The sequence below is a fragment of the Chroicocephalus ridibundus genome, chromosome 3, assembly GCF_963924245.1.
Source record: "Chroicocephalus ridibundus chromosome 3, bChrRid1.1, whole genome shotgun sequence".
NCBI lineage: Eukaryota > Metazoa > Chordata > Aves > Charadriiformes > Laridae > Chroicocephalus > Chroicocephalus ridibundus.
In genome coordinates this window covers 39,016,343-39,038,395 of record NC_086286.1, presented here as the reverse complement: position 1 = coordinate 39,038,395, position 22,053 = coordinate 39,016,343, and positions in this window count along the sequence as shown.

Sequence of the window (22,053 nt, the reverse complement as noted above, 5' to 3'; positions counted from 1 at the left end):
AGTAGCCTCCTTGTCCTACCATGGAGTCGATATGGCTTCTCCACCTGTCATTGACCTGCAAGGAATCCTTCGTGGAATGCTGTAAGAAGTTCCGGCACTTCAGCAGTAATGGTTTTGTGTGCCTAAGCTAGATAATAGCTATGTCCTAACGTTTCAAGCTTACTTGCATATAAAAAGAGGGCTGCTCCTTTCATAATTCAGGCCTCAAAGCAACCAGCTGTTGTGCATGCTCTTAGTTTCCAGCACATGACAGAAGCCTCTAAAAACACAAGGAAAGTTCCCAGTCTGAACAGGGGCTGAAGTTGAATGTGTTTCTAATCCATGAACTCTCTGTTGATGCAATTAGATCAATTAGATATTCACAAGTCCATGGGCCCCGATGGGATGCACCCGAGAGTGCTGTGGGAGCTGGGAGAAGTCATTGCTGGGCTGCTCTCCATCATCTTTGAAAGGTCCTGGAGAACAGGCAAGGTGCCTGAGGACCGGAGGAAAGCCAACATCACTCCAGTCTTCAAAAAAGGCAAGAAGGAGGAGCCGGGGAACTACAGGCCGGTCAGACTCACCTCCATCCCTGGAAAGACGATGGAACAGCTCGTTCTGGGTGTCATCTCAAGGCACGTGGAGGAAAAGAAAGCTATCAGAAGTACTCAACATGGATTCACCAAGGGGAAATCATGTCTGACTAATCTGATAGCCTTCTATGATGGCATGACTGGATGGATAGATGAGGGGAGGGCAGTAGATGTGGTCTACCTTGACTTAAGCAAGGCATTTGACGTGATCTCCCACAGCATCCTCATAGGGAAGCTTAGGAAGAGTGGGCTAGATGAATGGACAGTAAGGTGGATAGATAACTGGTTGAAAGACATTGCTCAGAGGGTCGTGATTAGGGGCACAGAGTCTAGTTGGAGGTCAGTGATGAGTGGTGTTCACCAGGGGTCAGTACTGGGTCCAGTCCTGTTCAATATATTCATCAATGACCTGGATGAGGGGATAGAGTGCACCCTCAGCAAGTTCACTGATGACACAAAGCTGGGTGGGGGTGGCTGACACACTGGAAGGCTGTGCCGCCATACAGAGAGACCTGGACAGGCTGGAGAGTTGGGCAAAGAGGAACCTTATGAAATTCAATAAGGGCAAGTGTAGGGTGCTGCACCTGGGGAGGAATAACCCCATGCACCAGTACACGTTGGGGGCTGACCTGCTGGAGAGCAGCTCAGCTGAAAGAGACCTGGGAGTCCTGGGGGACAACAGGATGACCATGAGCCAGCAATGTGCCCTTGGGGCCAAAAAGGCCAATGGCATCCTGGGGAGCATCAAGAAGAGTGTGGCCAGCAGGTCGACGGAGGTCATCCTCCCCCTCTACTCTGCCTTGGTGAGGCCGCATCTGGAGTACTGTGTCCAGTTCTGGGCTCCCTGGATCAAGAAAGATGGGGAACTACTGGAGAGGGTGCAGCAGAGAGCTACCAAGATGATCAGGGGACTGAAACACCTCTCTTATGAAGAAAGGCTGAGGGATTTGGGTCTCTTCAGTCTGGAAAAAAGACTGCTGAGGGGGGATCTTATCAATGTTTATAAATACTTAAAGGGTGGGTGTCAGGAGGATGGGGCCAGGCTCTTTTCAGTGGTGCCCAGCAACAGGACAAGAGGTAAAGGGCACAAACCTGAGCGTAGGAAGTTCCACCTAAACATGAGGAGGAACTTCTTTCCTTTGAGGGTGGCAGAGCCCTGGAACAGGCTGCCCAGAGAGGTGGTGGAGTCTCCGTCTCTGGAGACATTCAAAACCCACCTGGACGCGTTCCTGTGCAACCTGCTGTAGGTGACCCTGCTCTGGCAGGGGGATTGGACTAGATGATCTCCAGAGGTCCCTTCCAACCCTATGATTCTATGGAGAAGACGTTGAAGATGGTCAAAGGACCAGCCATGGGTTGCTGGTAAAGCAACTATCTCACCTTGCAAGAAGGTTCAATTTACTTTTTTTATTTTTGCCCCAGACTCTCTCTTGCATCCCCTTTGTTTTCACTCCTCCTATCTGGCCCCTAATTTTTCCCTCAAGGTCTTGACTGCCCTGTGGGTTGATTTTTTGTTATTTCCCACACCTCATTGTTATTTTCACCTGCTGATTTATATAATTGCTACACAGATTGCTGCATTTGCTTTTCAGTGATGAAGTGTAATCTCTGAAGCAATGGAAGGCCAAAAAGCCCAGTAAACTATGATCATTTAAAAAACAAAAAAATTGCATATGCTTACACGGGTGAAAAATAGAGTACCATATCACCCTACGATGGACAAAGCTAAAAGTTGAGTAGTTTACCCCTTTCAAAAAGGGCCCATTAGTGAAATAAAACCCAAAACCTTGAATGCACTGCAGGGCAGTAGAAATTCCTAATGTTAATATGAAAAATAGGAAGTGTTGTAAAAGCTAAGCAGTAGGAGGCCTAGCAGGCAAAATGCAAGTGGTAAGATTAATACTGAAATAGGGGCTGGAGTAGCTGCAAGAAGAGCTTAGAGAACACAGATCTAAGTAGTAAATTAATATATACAAATTTCCCTACTTAAGGGAATGAGAATTCCCTTCCCAATGCTGGATGAAAATAGACCCTTTTGACTCACAGTGTTTTGTAAAGATCTTTTATACCTTCGGAGAAATGCAAACAGGGAAATTTAAACCTGAAACATTGCTCAGCCTGAGAGAATTAAGTTCTGGGTGAATGGATGGTTGGATATAGATAATGTATTATTCAGGATATTATAAACTTGATTTTTGGCTAAAGAGGAAATAAAGACCTTTTTTGTTGAGCTGGAGTGCTGATGTATTTGCTGAAACTGTTTCTGGCTTAGAAATAAATCAAGTGAAACAGTTTGGCCATGGTAAATATGCTAATAACTGTCTGTAGAAGTTTGATATAAGTCTTCTATGTTGCCAGTGTTTTAATTTATTAACTAATGTGGCTATGATGACTAGAAAATGAGTATGTGAAGTAGTTGAACAAGAGGTATAGAAAGCATGTTCAAGGAGGTGGCTCTTCAGAGCACTTTCCTCAGGGATGCTTCCAGATGCAACCCTGCTTTTTCCCGGCTGTGTTAAGACTAAATAGCGGTTTTAACAACAAAAACATTAACTGCACTTCTTGATTTCTTTCTAAGAAAGCCTGTGATTTTCAGTAGTGGTTTTGATGAGACTAAGAGACAAGCCTAGCACAAAAAGGAAGCTCGGTCTAGTCTCCAGCTGTTCTAACGCTTTGACACAGGGATACTTCTGGGACAGAGAAATTCAGGGCATTTCTTCCTTGTTGCTTGAGCTCAAATTTAGCCCAGAGTGACTTTATACGAACTGGTGCACACGAAGGGTATACCTTGTTTATCTGAACTAGCCTTACCCTGGCTAGCCCGACTGCCTGACTTCTGCTAGCTCAGAAATCCTGCCCAGACCTCTCTGTAGACATTTAGGCTGTTGGCCTTTGTTGGCATTGGCTCCACAACAGCCCCACCATCAGAGAAATATCTGAGCTGCTTTCAGGTTAAAGGGACTCCATTTAATAATCTTCACTAGAAAGTAGCCAAAATATAAATATACCCTAGGAAAAAACATACAAGCGTTCAAAAAAAAAAAAAAAAGAAAAAAAGTCATCCGATGCATTTTAATTAACTCATGTTTACAGATGCCACCGGTAATCTGTATTGCCATTTTGTTTTTACTGACACACAGAGCAAGAACTATTTGTGTAAATTGTTGAAATCTGCAAATAGTTTCAAATCATGGATGCTTTTCAGAATTCATATATTTGTGGCAATTCATGGGCAGCAGATAAAAGACCGTCAAAATTCATTAAATAAATTACTCATTGTGGATTATTTCACCCACGGCTTTCAAATGTGAATCAAGCAATAAACACATTTTCACAGCAACTTGAAACAAAACAGGATACACAGATGAACTATTTCTGCTTGCAAGCACATTTGTGGTAAAATATCACCCATTTAGAATTAGTTTATAATATAATTTCAACTTTGACAAGTCATTTCAGTTGAAAGTCCATATCTGTGCACAAAGTACAAAACACAGACCTATCTTTAATAAATATCAATAAAGCCCTAGTTGCACTTACACTGCATGTACAGTTTTGTTCAATGACAAGCAACAGTGTAGATGATCTGGCTGGGTTACCGGTGTCAAACTTTGCTTGCAGATTTAACTTCCAACTCTTCCCCTGCCTTTTTTTTTAACCCTATGTATTACAAACATGGACAGATAGGAATTTTGGTTAGCCTTACATTTTAGAGTTGGCAGAATATTTAAGCAACAGAAACTATAACAGGCACTTTAGCGGGAGATTTTTGCTTTGATTGTGAGACAGGATTTCACAGAGAACTAACGTTGTCTTTTCACACTCCCAAAATCATGCCTTTGATCATGCCTGTCTACTACTTCTGATGCATTTTCCATGATCTTAGCCTTCAAAATCTATGTTATTCCACCAAGACATCACTAAGGTCTTTGAACATGGTGTCTTCCCTGCAATTCTTCCTTACCAATTTCCACCTTCTCTCTTTTCTATCCATATGTCTCTCATACATTGAGATTTCTGGAATTTGATTTAATAATTTCTTCATAGTGGAAGCCATTCACTTTGTGAATCGCTCATGTGTATGTGTGTTTCCATGAATAATTAACTACTGTAATAATTAAAGGGATAAATAAAAAGATGGACTGAGGAAATCATGTGTATTACTAAAGGGTTTAGATAGTTGGAATAACCCAGTTAATACTAAAATGGCAAAGAACAAAATCAATGTATAGACTGGAAGATCTCCTCTAACTATAGGGGTAAAGAGAGTTCATGAATATTCTATCAAAGCAGACCATGATGCCACTTTACTGGCACTTTTTATCATTTGCAGGTGTAAGATGTAAAGGTGATTGTTCTGAATTCATAGAAGTGTGCTGGCATGACACATACTACAATGTCCTGGGAGTTGTTACAGTGTAATTTTGTCTTTTAAAAACAGACAGGTAAAATCTCTACTTGAGAACGCCCTTAAAAAGAAATCATATAGCACCCCCACAATAGTAACTGAGAGGTATGCACCTAAGAAATACAATTATATCCAGGAAACCTTACATAAACCATGGTCAAAAACAAATAAAAGAGATAGATACAATTAGGGAGAGAGCATTCAATGCATAATATCACCTAAACATGTCATGCTGGAGAGTTTCTGAAATTAAAAGTTTTTTAAATCTAATTTAAACTTGGCTAACTCTAAGGACCTTCCAAAGTCATAAGAAAAGCCCCAAAATGAAAGTAATGAAACTCTTGTGTGAAATTCAACATTGAAATATAAACTAGAATATGAACTTAGACTTTTTTTAACTTCTAATTAATGTATTTCTCCATTTCTGTTCCTTTATGATAGCTGAGGCTATTCTCTGACTCCTGCTCCCATAATTCTTGGTCCATTAAATAACTGTCTTTCAGCATTGTTCATTCACTTGGAGCTGGGGACTTAAAGCTGCACTAATTTTATATTAAGAAAATAGGATCACTCTTCAGTATTTCTGATTCTTGCTTTACAAAGAGCATGTTCTTTGGCCACGCTTAAAACCTTCTTTGAGGTCTTCAAAGAGCCTTGCAGCTATTATTTTTCAAAATGTAAACCAAAAAAAGACATTCTGAATAGCCAAGCTAAAAGCACGTTTACTGTATTGTGAGGACCATTGTGAGGACCACATCTTCTCAGCTGTGAGGATTTGCCTTAGATTTACTTGGTTGCAGTTCTTGGTTTTTTGCTGTTTAACTTCCTAGAACACTTCACTGCCATGAGCACTTAGACAACAAGGGAGCTGCAACCACGTAGCTTTATTTACATAACGTGATATAGAGCAGTGAGATCTTGAGTTTGCTTCTAATTTGGAAATTAAATATACTTTTTTCTTTCCTCAGGACCTTAGTGGCATAGCACAAACCAATTGACTGATCACAGAGGGCTAGTTCTCCCCTGCTTGTCTACACAGTCACAGCAAAAGGGGAAGGAATAAGGAAATCTCCCCCTGCGGCACATAGGTTGGATGGACTCGCAGCCCAGGCGTTTGGGGGAATGCAGGCGCTGCACCGTAACTGCTCTGCTGGGAAGCCAGGGTGGTCTGAGGAGGGAGGGTGCAGCCAGAGGCGAGATGCAGCAGCCTTTGTAGTACTTTCCCTGTCACTGTGCATGCCAAGTATCAGAGTACATCCAATTCATGCCAAGAAAACTCTTCCGAATACAAGTCCATGCCTTGAGGGCATGATCTAGCTCTGTGTTAATTATTTCTTTATAGCTATATTATCAGCGTGTAAGTTTCTTTATCCTGACTGTCCACTCTAACTCAGCCCTGAATGGCGCTTGTGCTCTGAGTTCCCATGTGAACAGGGAAACACAAACTGCGCTTAGAGAAACAACCAAAGGAAGATAAAATTAGACCCTTTTCCAAGAGCCTCCATCTCATCCATGAAGCGACTGGGATATAGAGAAGTTCAGCAACTTCCACAGAGAGAGGGAGTGCTTGCGCAGTGCCGTGCAGTCTCGTGTAGATTGCCGCGGGCTAGCCCCGGGCAAACAACACATCTACACAGCACTGTGTGGCCAAGCTCAGAAATACCGTGAACCTGAAATCAGCCTTGTCGGAGCCATGCTCAGGCTCATTAGCATAGCCACTCCGCAAGGCTAGTTAGATAAGATACTGTGCTGTGCCTACACTGCTCTTTCTACAAGGGCTACCCTGTTCGGGTTGGATAAGAGATGCATCTGGTTTCATTTCATGGTACAGACTCCCCCTGTCATTCACATGTAGTTTTGATGAGGACTTGGGTTCCCTGAACACCAGCTATTTACTCCAAGTACCACCAAGACCTCTTGATGGTGACGAGAAGGCAATTAATAATCAGGATATCTCTCTGCTACAGGCTTCAGAGGAGTAGAAAAATTAGCAAGCGAGCTGTAAACAGTTTAGCTCAAGTACCACAAAGAGCCTTGTCAAGCACGGCAGAACTGAGCACGGGCTCAGATAGAGGTCAGGTGCTGTAGAAGGCTGTGGTGCAAAGGCAAACTGGGTTCAGGCGCACAAACTACGTGGCCTCCTTCGGCGCTGCTCTGTACCCTCCGGCTGTGGTTATGCCCCAGAGATCAGACTTCTGAGAGCAGGGAGCCACCCAACACTGCCTTTCCACTGGCTGGACTGCACACACAACTCACAGCGTACCCTTAAAATCTCTGCCAGTTTTCAAGGCAGGGTTTAACTTACTTACTTGTGCTGAGATAGGGAAACATCATCAGTCTTTGAGAGCACCAGCGTGTAATGGCCTCTCTTTGATCTTACTTATTCTTTTGGTTGTCTTGTCTTCTTTTTTCCCTCTTGCGTGAACTTGACCTGGAAAAAAATATGCACCCTTCCATAACTCAAACACCTGACACCATCATTCACTTCTAAAAATTTCTGCCTTGAGGAATTGTAATTTCTTTGTAGAAGCAGCACAGTTTGTCCTTGACTTTTACTTACAGAATATTTATGCATTATTGTAGGGCTAAGTCTACCAAGGTGCCTAAGTCCTAGCTGATTCTGCCTCTTATATTGAGCCTTTCTTTCCTTTATGCAATAGCTCAATGATCAGCAAATACATTGATATTCCGGTCTTTGCGACCTCTAGTTGCAGCGCTAACCTGTGGGCTGTAATAGCTCACTCTGAAGCTGCAGTATGAATTGGTATCTCACAGCACCTCCTGATGAATTATTCCACTCCTCACAGTACAATAAAATGGGGCCAAGGAGAGGCTCTGAGCTTCGTCCTGCTTAGCTGGAAAAGTCACAGAGGGAAATGAAGGCCAGCTCCTACCTAGTCCAGGGGTCACTGGACCTTCAAAGAATGTTTGCCACGTTAGGGGGCCTGACACTTATGGTGGAGCTGGGCCAGCTCTGGCAGGGAAAGGGTGCAGAGCTGAATGGGGCTGCTCAGAGCAAAAGGACCTAAAGGTACTTCCCGGCAGGCTTCCTTCTTCTGCACAGAAAGCCCAGCGTCAGTCTCATCCCCACCTCCAGTCTCCCAGACTATCGCCACAGCAAGGAAATCTATAGAAGAGAGCGTGTGGCTCCCGTCACAGCAGTGATGGTCATCATCAATGGCAGTTAATCTTAGTCTGACAAACAGCTGCAATTCTTATAACTTTCAGCTGTTTTTCTGAAGAATTGTACAGATTTTTCTTAAAGTAATTAAACCAATAATTATATTATGAAAACACTTTTCAAGATAACCTCCTCTTCAATTTCCTTTAATATTTTCTGGGGAATTACCATGGGTAACATAGAAAATAGGTAATTGAATTTCATTTCTATTACCATTTTGACAGCCTGAACTCTTTCCCAGGGTGACAGATTTAATTTCTCACACATGGCTTATACTGTTTTTAAATGGAATAATAAGTGGCATGATATTGTTTCTTGCTGTGGCTTCTAAGCCATTATTTAGCAATATATCCAAAGTATTTCATCTGAATTGATAGCCATTAAAATTTTCAAAACAGAACCTCAGCAGTGCTAGGTTGATACAGCATCATTGGAATCAGCTGTGCCATGCTGACTCACACAAGCTCAGGATTTAGCCTGCGGTATTGCTGTCGCTTTGTCTTTCCTCCCCAAATTTTAGCATATTTTTCGTATCGATGATCTGGGCCAAGGCGTGGAAAAACCCCTGTGAATTCATTATAAGCCCGGCCCTGCAACCCATTGAGCTACGCAAGGGGTGACACGTCAATTTGCGCTGAAGACAATGGAAGCAGGTGGTGTTCTGCCTCTTTCCAGCAGCGCTCAGCGATTCATACGATTTAGGCTGCAGGAGCAACCTTTGTTCGTGTAGCTGCCAAGGACATATTTACAGCTAATTCCAGAGACACCAATGTTAGAATGAATCAGAGCAGGGAACAGGGGGACAGGTCTCATGAATGCCTCTTTCCAACACAAATTTGAAGGCTAATAGGCATTACATAATACTGCTGCTTTCAGTTCAAACTCAAGTAGTTAAATTCACTTCTAAAATAATAGACCTATATTAAAATCCTCAACTGTGGATATAAGTACTTGCTTTCTGCACAAGTTAATAGCTTTTCTGCATGCAAGGGTAGAGGAAGTTTAAGAAGGTCATAATTTCCTCCTAGCTATATTGAGAGGGTCACCTGGAGGTGCTGCACATCCCAAAATGAGTTGGAAAAGTTCATAGGAGTCCCTTGGTAATGGCATTGCCCTTTGTACTTCCATGCTGCCAGATTTTAGTTTTGTTTTCCAGAAAGGAAGTTTCTGGCCTATCTATTATAAAATGGATGTGAAAATACTGGTTAACACAGAGCAGAGTATCTGGTAGCTAAGCTTGAAAGGAGCAAGCTGCTACAGCAGAAAACAGGCAAAGCCTAAAATAAATATATAGACTTAATGACTACAAGTGTAAAGTCAGTCCTTTACACCTGCATTGCATTCTTGGGAACCACCTGACCAAAAACTTTTTGGCTAAATTCCTGAAAGGAATGTTGTGATAACACAATACAGACTTCAGTAGTTTGCTTTATTTTTTGCGGGGCAGACGAATTTACTTGCGGCCTGTCCCAACCCCACTAAGGTGAAATGAAGGAGCTGCAAATTTCAACGCTTTAATTATTGCAGGCACAGCAGCTGCAGCAGTGTGAACTGTACTTCAGTACCCACCATCCCTTCCTCTTGCAGCCCTCAACAGATACCTCACAAAGACCCTACAGCAGTGCTCAATGAAAGCAGAAGTGAGGGCCAGCCTGCCGTGTTCAGCTGAAGCTGTTGTAATCTTTTCTCAACCTGGTAAAGCAGAAGACAGTAGGTAAAGAGGTTATACATGGGGCAGCAGCTGCAGGGATGATGTGTCAAGTGGAAGAACAACACGTGGGGTTGGTGATGGAATTAAAGTGTTTATGTTCTCAAGACAATAGTAATAACATCCATCGTCTCTGGTTATCTGTATCATTGAGAATATGCTTTGTGCAAGGAACTGCCTGTTCCATCTTTAATAGAAGGTAAGAAAATACTTTCTTATTTCACCAGAATTAGTACAGCAATTTGGAAAATTTTGTATAGTCAGTGTGGACAAGGTGAGAAACATTTTGTGGGTTACACTGAGGAATGCTGGCGGGACTTAAGGAAGCAGTTGCTAAAGGATGTAGTTTGACACTACAAATATTCCAGAATGTGTAATCACAACACAGGTCCTCCAGCATTTTAAAGACCCCTAAAGGTGCCAACACACTTGCATAAAATCTACTGGAAGTGAGTGAAAATTTGCACATATTAATAATTAGCTTCATTTTTGGGAGCAAATCAATCTCCAGCAGCATTTTTTTTCCACTAAAACTAAACCAGTTCTTGCAAGCAACAGATCTGCCCACACAGGTGATCTACCTTGACTTTGGCAAATAGGACAGGGAGCTAATCATGTTTTAAAGCTCACAGTAGCGTATTTACTTCGGTCCAAGGTTGTGCAGATGTCAAGAAAAACAGTTCCCAAGCCAAAAGAAGTGCAACAGAACTTCCTGGCTGCCTCAGCTTGTCTCAGACAGAAGTTTTGCATAGCTGGCCTCAGTTTACCACTGCTGTGTGCAGGGGGATTTCTAGAGGGCTCTTCTTGCAGCTGGCAGAGCATGTCACATTCATAATCAGTGTCTAGTAATGCTATGGAGGAGTTTCTGCTGAATGGCAAAAAATATTTTGAAAGAGAAAAATACAGATAAAATACATAAACAATGAAATAGAAATGCAATATCTTTGTGCTTTGGTATTTGCTGGGTTATAAGAATGTGTCCAACCTAAACCATAATGAAGCTCCCCCCTGAACCACTATTAAGAAATCCAGCATATAAGCAAGTATGCTATTCATAAGCCAAATTTCATAAAGCAGAGGCAGAATAGACAGATTTACCTTGAAGAGCAGGTCTGTCAGGGACCTGAGTACTTATCAGAAATTACTGGCTTCCCTTCTTCAAAGCATTCAAACTCCAAGAACACATCTACAAGAAAGCATAGGAAAAAACTGGAACATGCAGTGAATCAATAGGAAGTAAGTAAGAAATGGCTGTGAAGTAACTACAAGATAAGTGGATTAATCTGGCACAAAAGTTGGCGCGTTTTTTTCTGCTTGAGGTTTACTAGCTGAAATTTGAACTGAACATGGAGTCTCCTGTGGGGTGTTTAACCTCCTGGAATCCCATTTATCTCAGGGAGTAAAATGATCAGTTGCTTCCAAAGGAAGATCAGTAGTCCAGAAGATTAGCTACAAGCTGCCATGATTCATTAATTGTGGAGGAAAATACACCAGTTCGATACTTAGTGAATTTTTAAACATTATTATTTTTAAATAGAGTGAAAGTAGACCTTAAAACAAAAAGGTCATTTGAACTGAGAAAACAAAACCTAGGAAATACCAAAAAGAAACATGTTTGTGGTTTTTTTCATTTATTTTTGTTGCTGTATTTAGTGATTTTGTTTTATTCCTGAAGGAAGAATTTGACAAAATCAAAACAAAATTAAAAAGGGTTACAACGTCAATGAATCTATGTTTTGAATGTAAACTTTGACCCTATGCTAGAAACCACATTAATTGTAAGAGTTACTAATGCACAGTGAGTTATTGCCACAGTTAAGATCAAGCCTGTCTGACCTCTGTGACTGAGGAGGTTCATGTACACCCTTGGTACGTTAAAGCCTGCCACATACTATACCCAGAATCCTTGCTAAGTGCCTGTCCATCTCCTCTGGTTAACTGGTTGGAGTATGGATAGCAACCAGAGATAGCTGTTTTCTTCATCCCTTGCAGATTGCACAATGCACTAAGGAGAAAAAATGATATTCTTCTCAGTCTGGGGGCAACAACGGCCTTCTGCTGAACTGACGATCTTTTCTTCCTTCCGAGCTTTTAGGACAATGAAGCTACAAAGCACAATCTAGTCATCTTTCTGCAAGATACAGAGGAAAGAATTTACAATGCTGTTACACTCAGACTTTCTTCATTTCTTTTTTTTTTTAATTTTTTTTATTCTTAAATTTGATGAGAAGATCCTAGAAAATGATGTGCTTATGTTAATGTAACATTAAGGTTGATAAATCAAGTTCTCAAATGTCATAAAATGCAGAAGTCAGGCTGTAGGCTCAACCTTTCCTCTGGCTCTTTGCCTCTTTCTTAAAATATAGTCTGTCTTTATGCTCTTATAAATTATTTCTCAGAACACAGAGGAGTCAGTATAACAAACTGGAATTCTCTACAAAGCTTTATAAATAGTAAATGCATGACAGAAAATGTTGTGCAGCTGGGCTATATATGGAAAGGAGTAATTTACTCACAAACACTTCCATATGTTCTTCCTTGCTTTTTTGTTTGTCATGATCATCTCCCTGTCTTGATCATCTCTGTGCCATTATTCATGCAGGGAGATTTTGGATATCATTGGTATTGTGGAGGTGCTGTCCCTCCCAGAGATGCTGATATTCATGTGCAAATGGAAGTATTCATATGTGAATACAAGTACTCATTTTTTCCTGCCAAGACTGCTGGCTGCTGAAGATAAGCCTTTCTGGCCTCAAAGGAAAGAGGAGGAAAACCTTGGAGGTAACAAAGTCTTTAAGGCCTTCTGCTTCCTGGAAGCTGTTGCTGACTGAACAGCTATCAGTGGTAGCAGTGCAGAACTCTGCAAGGTTGGCTTTGTCTAGGATCCCCCTTACAGCCACAATAAGCATTGATTGCTCGATGGCAACTGTCCTCAAGTGTGGACAAGAAAGACAACACTGATCATCTGCCTTTACTGCCCCTTCCTTAGGCACCAGTCACCCCACATGACACCTTTCTTCTTACTGAGTAAAGCCCTTGCAGATCAGCAGAGGAGGTATATTATAAATAGGGCTGTTTCATAGGCACACGTGTACAGCAGTTTCATAGGACGGGGGTAGCATGTAGGGCTCCATCATCTGTTAGAATCCCAGCTCAGCAATGGTGCTGTTTTCCCACAATCCGCCTCAAGATGGGAAAAGTAGATGGAGAGCAGACTGGACGGCTGCTCGTGTGCGCATCCAAAATGCCCCTTCCACACGTGTAACAAAAACTGTGTTGAAATATGAAGATTTGCTTTCCAAAGAAGGATGTTATTTGCTGGGTGAATGGCAGACAACCTGGAAGATGACATGTGATGACACTGTTATTCAAGCAGGACTCTCCAGGATCCTTTAGAAATGTAAGCCTCTTCCTGTGAGAGGGAGAGAAACTAAAGATTGTAGATACAAGGATAGATATAGAACGTCATATATGGACTTTCTAAAGATTGTTTTCAGATTATCATTGTTACATGATTAGTTTAAACAAAGTGTTTCAGCAGAGCCACCTACTTTGTCATGTAGGTAATTATTCAGTAAATTTCCAGGTATGATCATATTTTAGTCCTTTTCTTACGGAGTGAAAATGCTTCTGCCTTGAAGTGGTGCAGCTCAGAACTTCTGGTATCTACCAAGGGAATGCAGAGTGCACAGGAGCAGAGTATTTTAGTTTCCACCACTTAAAGAAATATAATTGGGAACACCTGAAATGTGGTGATCCAGCAAGGTAACCGCATCATAAGATTACGACAAAACCAGCTTTGTAGTGCAGTATTTAAGGGGAGATTACATGGAAGACACCAGAGGACATTATTCTTCCTTCATCATTGATCCACTAAAATAAAGCCTCATTGGAGACGGGGTGGGCTGCAGTCCTTAACCTCTCTCTCCCTCCACACCAAGAGCTCCATGCCTGTGGCTTCGCCCTGGGGCAAAGGAGTCCCATTCCTGCCCTGCACCCAGGTCAGCCCACTCACGGCAGTGCTGCGCTGTGGTGGGAAACTGTCCTTATGCCTGAAACACAGTCAGAAAGAAGAAAGAGAGGAGAGGCTTAGATGCTTGTAGCAATCAGATCTCGTTTGTGCACCACCTGCTTTCCCCAGATCATTGTCCATGAAGCTGTCAGGAGATAAATAATATTTAAGCAGCCTCTACTTTTATTTCTCAGTATGATGTGAAGGAATATAGTCCGAATGATATCCTGGATATATCCCATCTAAATATGAATGCATCATGTTAGAAAGAAGTCAGCTGGTCAAGGTTATTACCCTGGATAACATCTAGCGAGATTTATCAGGCTCCCCGCAGCAATTTTCATCACATAAGTAAACATAGTATTATTATGTCTGTGACTGAGCACTCTTGAAATTTTTATAGCTTTCAGTCAGATACTTATCTCTGGACACAAAGAGAAATTTTACAATTGTACCACCTCACAGTTGTCCCAGTTTTAAATAAACCATATCAACTTTAGCCAAAGATGTGATGAATACTGCTTTATAGCAAGTACCTGCTGCGTGCACATTTTTGAGTGGTCTCAGATTACTCCTTGTGGAATTATTTATACATACTGTGCATAAAGCTATATACCTGCCCTGAAGATATATTCAAGGTGAAAACTTGCTGAAAGTGACATGTTTTGCATTTTGCATCTGTATTGGAGATCAGGAAGTAGAAAGACACCTTCAGGTGTTGGGGGCAGGCCACAGAGCCCGTTCCAGCATGGCAGCAGGGCTTCCCCCCGGACCAGCCAGGGTGAGAGCTAGTGAAGAACTGGTAGACCCTGCTCCACCACCGTCATACACTGCTGAATGGAATGAAAGCCTGTGCGTTGCGAGAGGAAAGGGTGCTTTACCACAGAAATGAAGTGTCACAAATGACTTCCCACTCCTACTGTGTGCAGTGTGGACAAGCTGTTCTCTGAGGCTGTGTTTTGGGTGCTTCCACCACAGTCTTCATTTTGGTCATTACCCATGGCATGGTTTAGCCTAATGTGGAGAACTCCCTGGCAAGACAATTATTTATTTTTTTTACATAAGCCTGTTGGTATACGATAATGTTATGTTTAAGTTCCCTTCCATTAAATGCAATTCTTTGAGTCTTAAATTATTTTAGACAGTTTCCTTTAACATTAACTAGAATTAACATTTACATTGTGATATATTGCAAATGACAGCTGTTGGAGCAACTTTTTCCCCCAAGAACTATATTTCCTACCAGCCAGCTAACCTCAGAATTTTGGGGAATTATTATATAATGTTGTTTCCAATCAAAATAAATGTGTTCAGTTTTCCTATAGGCAGTGGCATTAAATAACAGTTACACAGCTCGGTCCTGTTCCCACTAAAATCGGTGGCAAAACTCCCACTGACTTCATGGGAGCAGGATTTAGATCATGGTTGATTTACTTTAACATTCATAGAAATTATGGGTTAACCTCTAGAAGTTGGGAAGGTTTGGCCACATAAGCCTCCAAAGACCTAGATATTTAAAACATTGCTGCTACTTATACGTCATTCCATACATTTTCAATCTCCCCTTCATACACTTTCATTAATCACAGAGAAATGTTTGTGAATATAGTTAAACAACTGGAATAATTAATGCTAATTTTTAGGGGGAACGGCAATCAGCAGGAAGAGGAAGTTTACCTACTCCCCTTTCCCCAGACAAAGAAATCAATCTTTTGAAGGTTAGCTGCCAAAGTAAAACCAAAGAGCGTGGCTTCCGTGTTTAACCACACCTATTGACAAACTTAAAGCTCCCTTATTGTACCCCTAGATCCAGAGGTGTCTAACTTACCTAGCCTTTTAAACAGCGTCTTGTCGTCTTCTGCCAAAAAAAAGCATTTCCAGCTGTATGATACCTGGTGTGCCATTTTTTTTCGGAGAGGGTTGACGGTTTCATCAGTGCACCAAACTTTCTCCAGTCAGCTCTGCTATTCCGCGCTCCAAGGCAAGAGCTCTGTGAGAAGTCACTTTACACAAAGCAGCCAAGCACTAAGGAAATATGTAAGTCCTGACCCACGCCGAGAGGGTGAGGAACTTCATGCAATTCCTCCAAACCCTTTTTAAGAAATAGACTTCCCTCAGGAGAGTGCCTCCAGGTTAATCCTTCCAGGTCGCCACAGCAGCTTGTGGAGGACAGTGTTACTCAACATGAGCTAAAAGTTTTGGGAGACTCTAACGTCTAAGACTGCATAAACTACCTCGTTTCTGCAGGAGGATAATCCCGAGAGACAACGTACCTCCACAGCATGAGTCCCTCCCTACTTTTTCAGGCTTCAAGGAAAGTGATGGTTATTTGTTGCAGGCCCAAAACAACAGTAAATATCAATATTTCTTGCCTGACTCAGCTGCTCTACTTAGTGTATTGATCTGCCCTTGTCTTCCCGTTCCTATCCCTGTGCACTGAGGGAGGACAAATAAGCAGGTTCACAGCGTTTACTTATGTCAGCTCACCCCAACACTGGTCCCAGGGGCACAACAAGAATTCTTATTTCCTCCCTCTCCTTCACAGGGGTGCAAAATGCAAGTCACAAACTCGTCTGCCACGCTCTGGTCAATATTTACGAATAAAATATGTGAATGTAGAAACCTGGAAATATTATTAGAAAGGGCACAGGGGGTATAAGTCCTGCACGCCATCCGTAGGGCCGGCTGAGGAAGAAATCACCACTTGTCTCCTTCCCCACAGCTATATCCTGTCCCAGCTGGTAGCACAGTTACAAAAGTGCTGTCCCTTATCCCACCATGCAGATCACATACAGGAATAATGTTAGGAAAACTGTAAGGACAAAAATCAAGATTTTATTTTTTTTTTCAGATTCAGATCATTTAATAATATTACTTTGCTGCCTTATAATCTGAATTCTTTGCTACAACTGAGCAAACTCTAATACATGTTTTTTAAATGCCAGAAATCTTCTGTATCCAAACCAATGAAGAATAATACTAATAATTTTCCTGTAACAGTAGAAGAAATACCTGAGGCAATAAAATACTACAAAAGGATGCTTTCCTCACCAAATGTTATAAAATCTTGGAGGCTTAGTGGATTCCAGTTCATTTTCAACATATATTTGTAGAAAATGAGGAAAAGGGCCATTTTTGTTATTTTCAGGTGCAGCTTTTTCTTACAATGCTATGAACTGCTTTCACAGTACACCAGACAGAGTTCTTGCCCTTAAAAAAATGCAGCGGCTTTGTAACTAAACTATGTTACCCCTCTGGTCAAAAAAATTCATCACATAAATAGTATTCAGCCATGAAACACAAAATTAGAGACAAAAATTATCCCCTTTAACAACATTTTGTACTAGTTCTGTTCCACAATTACTAGAAGTCATCATAAGGGAAAGAGAATAAAACAGACATGAAAAATTAACAAAACCCTGTGCATTATAATTGCATATATCATAACAATTCAAAACTCAGACAAAAAGAACCCAAACCCAAAACATTTAAAAGGAATATTTTTAGTTTAATAGTCAAAAGCTATCTCTCTTTTATTTACTGTTGCGTAATATCCTAATATTAGCGCAAAATATACCAGGACACTTACAAGAGGAATTGGTTGTACTATCATAGGATCATTCAGGTTTTGCAGAACACCGGTTCCTCATGATACCAATGTGACTATAACTGCTTTTAGACTTCACTTTGGATTTACTTTTGTGATCTTAATTTTAAAAGGCAAGAGAGAAAGCTAGCAGCTTTTAAAAATGCCAACCACTGCTACTAGAGACGAGTCATAAAATGCAAATATGATACCTAACAGGGAGGTCAGAATTAACCATGATGATGCGGCAGATCTTCAAAATGCATTGTTTTCCTTCAATTTAGGATGCAGAAATTCATTTAGAAAGAAGAGGTAAGGAACCAAGATTTCCCACTCTTCTCAATTACTGAAACATCTTGAATGTTAGTGGAGCTATGTACGTTTAAACTGTCGAGTCTTTAGTACTACTTTTTGTTTCTTTTCTATGAAAATAACACTTCTAGGTTAACTGACTGTAAAAAGATTCTGTGCTCTTCCTGAGTCAGAAAATAACCTGAAATGGAGCTCCAAAAGAACTTTTCACTTAGTCTCAACATCTGTACCTGTGCAATCCACATTTTAACAGTCTTTATTAGGTTTCGGTTAATGTTTCTATGGGTAATAACCATTTATTGTGCTTATTCATCAATTTACATTATCTTCTACACTCACCAGCAAAAAAAAAAACAAATTAGAAATCTACCCCCCCCATATTTGCAGTGGGATGTGGTAACTGACATCTCCCACTATGGGAGCTCAGTCTTTACTGGGCCTTCTGAGAACTATTTTATCCAAAAAAAATAATTATTTGTGTAATTGGTTTACCACATTCTACTATTTTAAAAAAACAGGGATACAGCATCGATCCTAGCTTTTCTACTTTCAGGAAATTCCTCCTTCAAATTTACTCAGAAATTGCAGTAAGATACCTCCCTGGAAGGCCACAGATTTTGGCAGCTGCAGACAGCTTGTGGGAAGCCGGTCCATACAGAACAATTTCACTGTTCCTGCACTTAAAATGCTTCCCAGCCCTTCCCTCCAGCCCGTGTTTGTTCAGATGAAATGACCAGAATGAGGTTGGACCAAACAGGGGGAGTCCCAAAGCTTGCATCAATCAGCTCAGCTCTATTGAAGTCAACGAGCCAGTTTATCCTGGCTGAGGTGCCGGCCCCTAATCTCTATAAAAGAATTCATCTGCACATTTGGTACAATGAAAGCTGCGAAATTTCCATTTCCGAGTTGGATAGGACTGGGGAGGTTGGTCATGGATGGAAGCAGCCCTCATCTGAGTGCCAGCAGGGGAAGGAAGGTTCCCTTCTGGTGCTGTGGCTGGGCATTGTCACATGAAAGGCAGCGTGTGATGCCCTGGGAAGTATTCATCTGGAGTGCGGTGTCTTTTTTTTTCCTCTGCTAGAGCCGGACCTCCATGTGTGTAGACGAACATGTAGCCTGGTGCCAGGTATCAGCTAAGCCACGCACCAAATACAGGCTTTCACATATTTATTTGTGCAGTGTCTGCAGTGCATTTATAGGTCAGTATGTGTTACCTCAGCTTGATATGACCTGGAAATTTCTGTTAACCAAAAGTGCTTAACCTGCACATCATTGTTTGAGCTAACAAGGAATGTTAACTTCCACAGAGGTGCCTCTCAGCTCACTTTCCTTCGTCCTCTGTTTATAGGTATGTCTTGAGAGTTCTCGTATTTCATATTCCTAATACAACTTTTACAAGTGTGAAAGACCATCTGATGAAAGTGCTTTTGTTATCCGGACTCCAGAAGATACCATCAATTACAGACCTTCTTATGTCTGTTAATACTGGTTTTTGTTGAGGTTTTATTTATTTATTTTCAATATCTTCCCTCTGTCATATTTTCCCCATTTCTTCCTCTTTCCATTTCTTCAGTGTGGATCGAAAGAGCACGTGCTAACAACATTGCCTATTGGTGGTTTTGCTCACAGGGGTGACAAAGGAACAAAAAACTTGACAAAAACCCATTAATTCTCTATTAGTCTGTGTTCTCATTTACACCAGGCTTAATTTAAAACTGTATATGTATTTCAGGTCGTGCCAGTGTAATTGACTACACAGGTGCAGAGCAATACAAAGACTGCCCTAAAAACAGGGATGTTCAGATCATCCGTGAACACTGTTACCCAGGAGACCATTTTATGCAGGGAGGTTAGAGGAAATGACTGCAAGAGAAGTCTCACCTTGAGTTAATGATCCAACACACAACAGATTTTAAAAGTGAAAATTACAGAGGAACAGGTGACTATACATGAGTCCTATTGTGCATACAGCTGAACAGACAGAAATGCATATAAATGGGCTAAGTATTTCAAACCTCAGGATAACACGTGGGATTAGCCTCAGATAGTCTACCTCCTCTAGGACAGACTGCTAAAGGGCTTATTTAAATTTATTTTCCAGTAAAGCCACCCTTGTATAGCTTGTCACATCCGCACAGTCTCATTGAATTGATTACAGTGTGACATATACAGCTGGAGGTACAAGGATTGAAAGCATGCTGGAAAGGGAAAGGAAGGAGCAATTAGTGATATAATCCACTAAGAGGTTTAATATCCAAAGGGAAAAGGCCACTGGGAGTGAAAGCAGAAGGTGACTGTGTTTGCTTGTTCCTGAGAGATGCTATGGAGGTGGTGAGCTGAGAAGAGAGGTTTCTTGGGAGGAAGTGGGCAGTGATGGCTGAGCCAGGCTCCTCCATGGGGGTAGGAGTGTGTGCAGGGGTGTTTTCTGTGGAACCCCCCACCACCCACAACCATCTGTGGGACAGACAGGATCATCAGAGGGGGAACGGGCAGTGAGCGGTGGGCAGGCAGCAGTCTGGCTGCTGGGGGATGTCTGCTCCAGGTAAACCACAACCTGTGCAGGACCACACAGGCAGGTGGCATTTTGCTCCTTCACCAGTTTGACCTGTTTTGCCCAGATAACTCACTACTTTACCCCCCAGCCTAAGTATGGACTGGAGAACAAGTACTTCCTCTTCATGTTCTAGTTGAGAGTCTATTTGCTCATCTTTTGTATACTGACAATTTTTGTCATTTTGGGAATACCTTTATTCTCAGAAACCATCTAGAAATTCTCTAAAGAAAACCTCTTTCTCTTTCTTGAATGCTTTGCCTTCGACTTATTTTGCTGTTCTTCACTTTTACCTCTTTTGACTTCATTCTCTTTATTTACTCTGCATACTATATCAGTATTTGAGCTCGTTTTCTTGTACTTTCATCTCTTGTGCTCATTCCCACAACAAATGTTGTTTTCCAAGAGCCATGATTTTGGAGTCCTGACTCTCCTATCTTTTTCTTCAATGTCCAGATGTCCAGAGTTGTAAAAATTTATTTTTTTTTCAACTCTTTGCTTTTCACTTGATTTGACTGTTCTTCTTCCCTAATGCTTTCCTTGCCCTAACAATCCCTGATTGCGTCTCTCCTCTGCCACACGTCTCTTTATTTTTGCATTTGTGCTGAACTAAAACAGGGGATAAAGTCGAAGCTGCCCTCCACCTCACCCTTCAAATCCTTCTCGACATGCTTTACTTTTGACCCCTTTTTACCCGGTTATGCAGTCCTGCCCTACATCTCTTACTGAATCTAATAACTCCTGTTTTCACAAACTTTGATTTACCCTCTTTCATCGCCATTCTTGGTCCTTTCTTCAGAAGATTTTGCCTTCCTGTATCAGTTACCAAAGCCATGAGTTCTAATAGAAACTTTGAACATCTTTACTCTCATATCACTTCTTAAAATATTTTAATCAGCTAGTTGTGATGTGAAAAATCTTTTTCATTGTTATTTTAATACAAATATAATTAAAATAATAGTATCTTGTGAATTAACTTCTAACAGGTGCATTAGGCATATGGAATTCAATATAAGATGAAATGGTATTTTGATATATCCTTTCATTTTTATTATGAAAAAGGGTGCTGCAGTCATTCAGGTTCACAGGATTATGAATTGACAATTGACACTGAGAAGAGGGTTTGTTCTGCTTTGGGCTGTTTTAAGCAAAGCTGTAAATATTCCCCTGGGATTCTTGGACATGCGACTACATGAAAAGTTAACATTTATTTTACTCATCCCTAAGCCCCATCAGAAGTCCCAGACTCTTCATAACTGTCCTTATTTCACTTGATTTAATACATATTCTCAGAGGAACCTGCTGTCTTGAGCCTGGCAGAAAAGGTGGTTATTCCCTTTGCCCAGCCAGCTGGCACTGGGAGCCCAAGTCTGGTGGTGACTCCTCCTGAAACACAGGCTCTTTTCATGCCAGCCCAAGAAGCAGTTAAGCATTTTAATCACAGCAAACAACTTCAAAGGGTCGACCCCACCTTCGACTATCCTGCAGCCTAGGTTTTTTGAAGACCCAGGTAAATACATTGTTCCAGATACCTGTGATAAATCAGGTGGGGATCTTCTGAATGGCAGTCCAGCCTGCCACTCCTCGGGGTTTTGCTAAGGCAGAAATGCCTGAATTTCATCTAGCCCCATCCATCCTGCCCTGTTCATCCTCCCTCGTGTCAAGTTAAATCCCACAGGCAAGCCAGGAGCAGAGCGGCATGGCACGGCACGGCCCTGGGCAG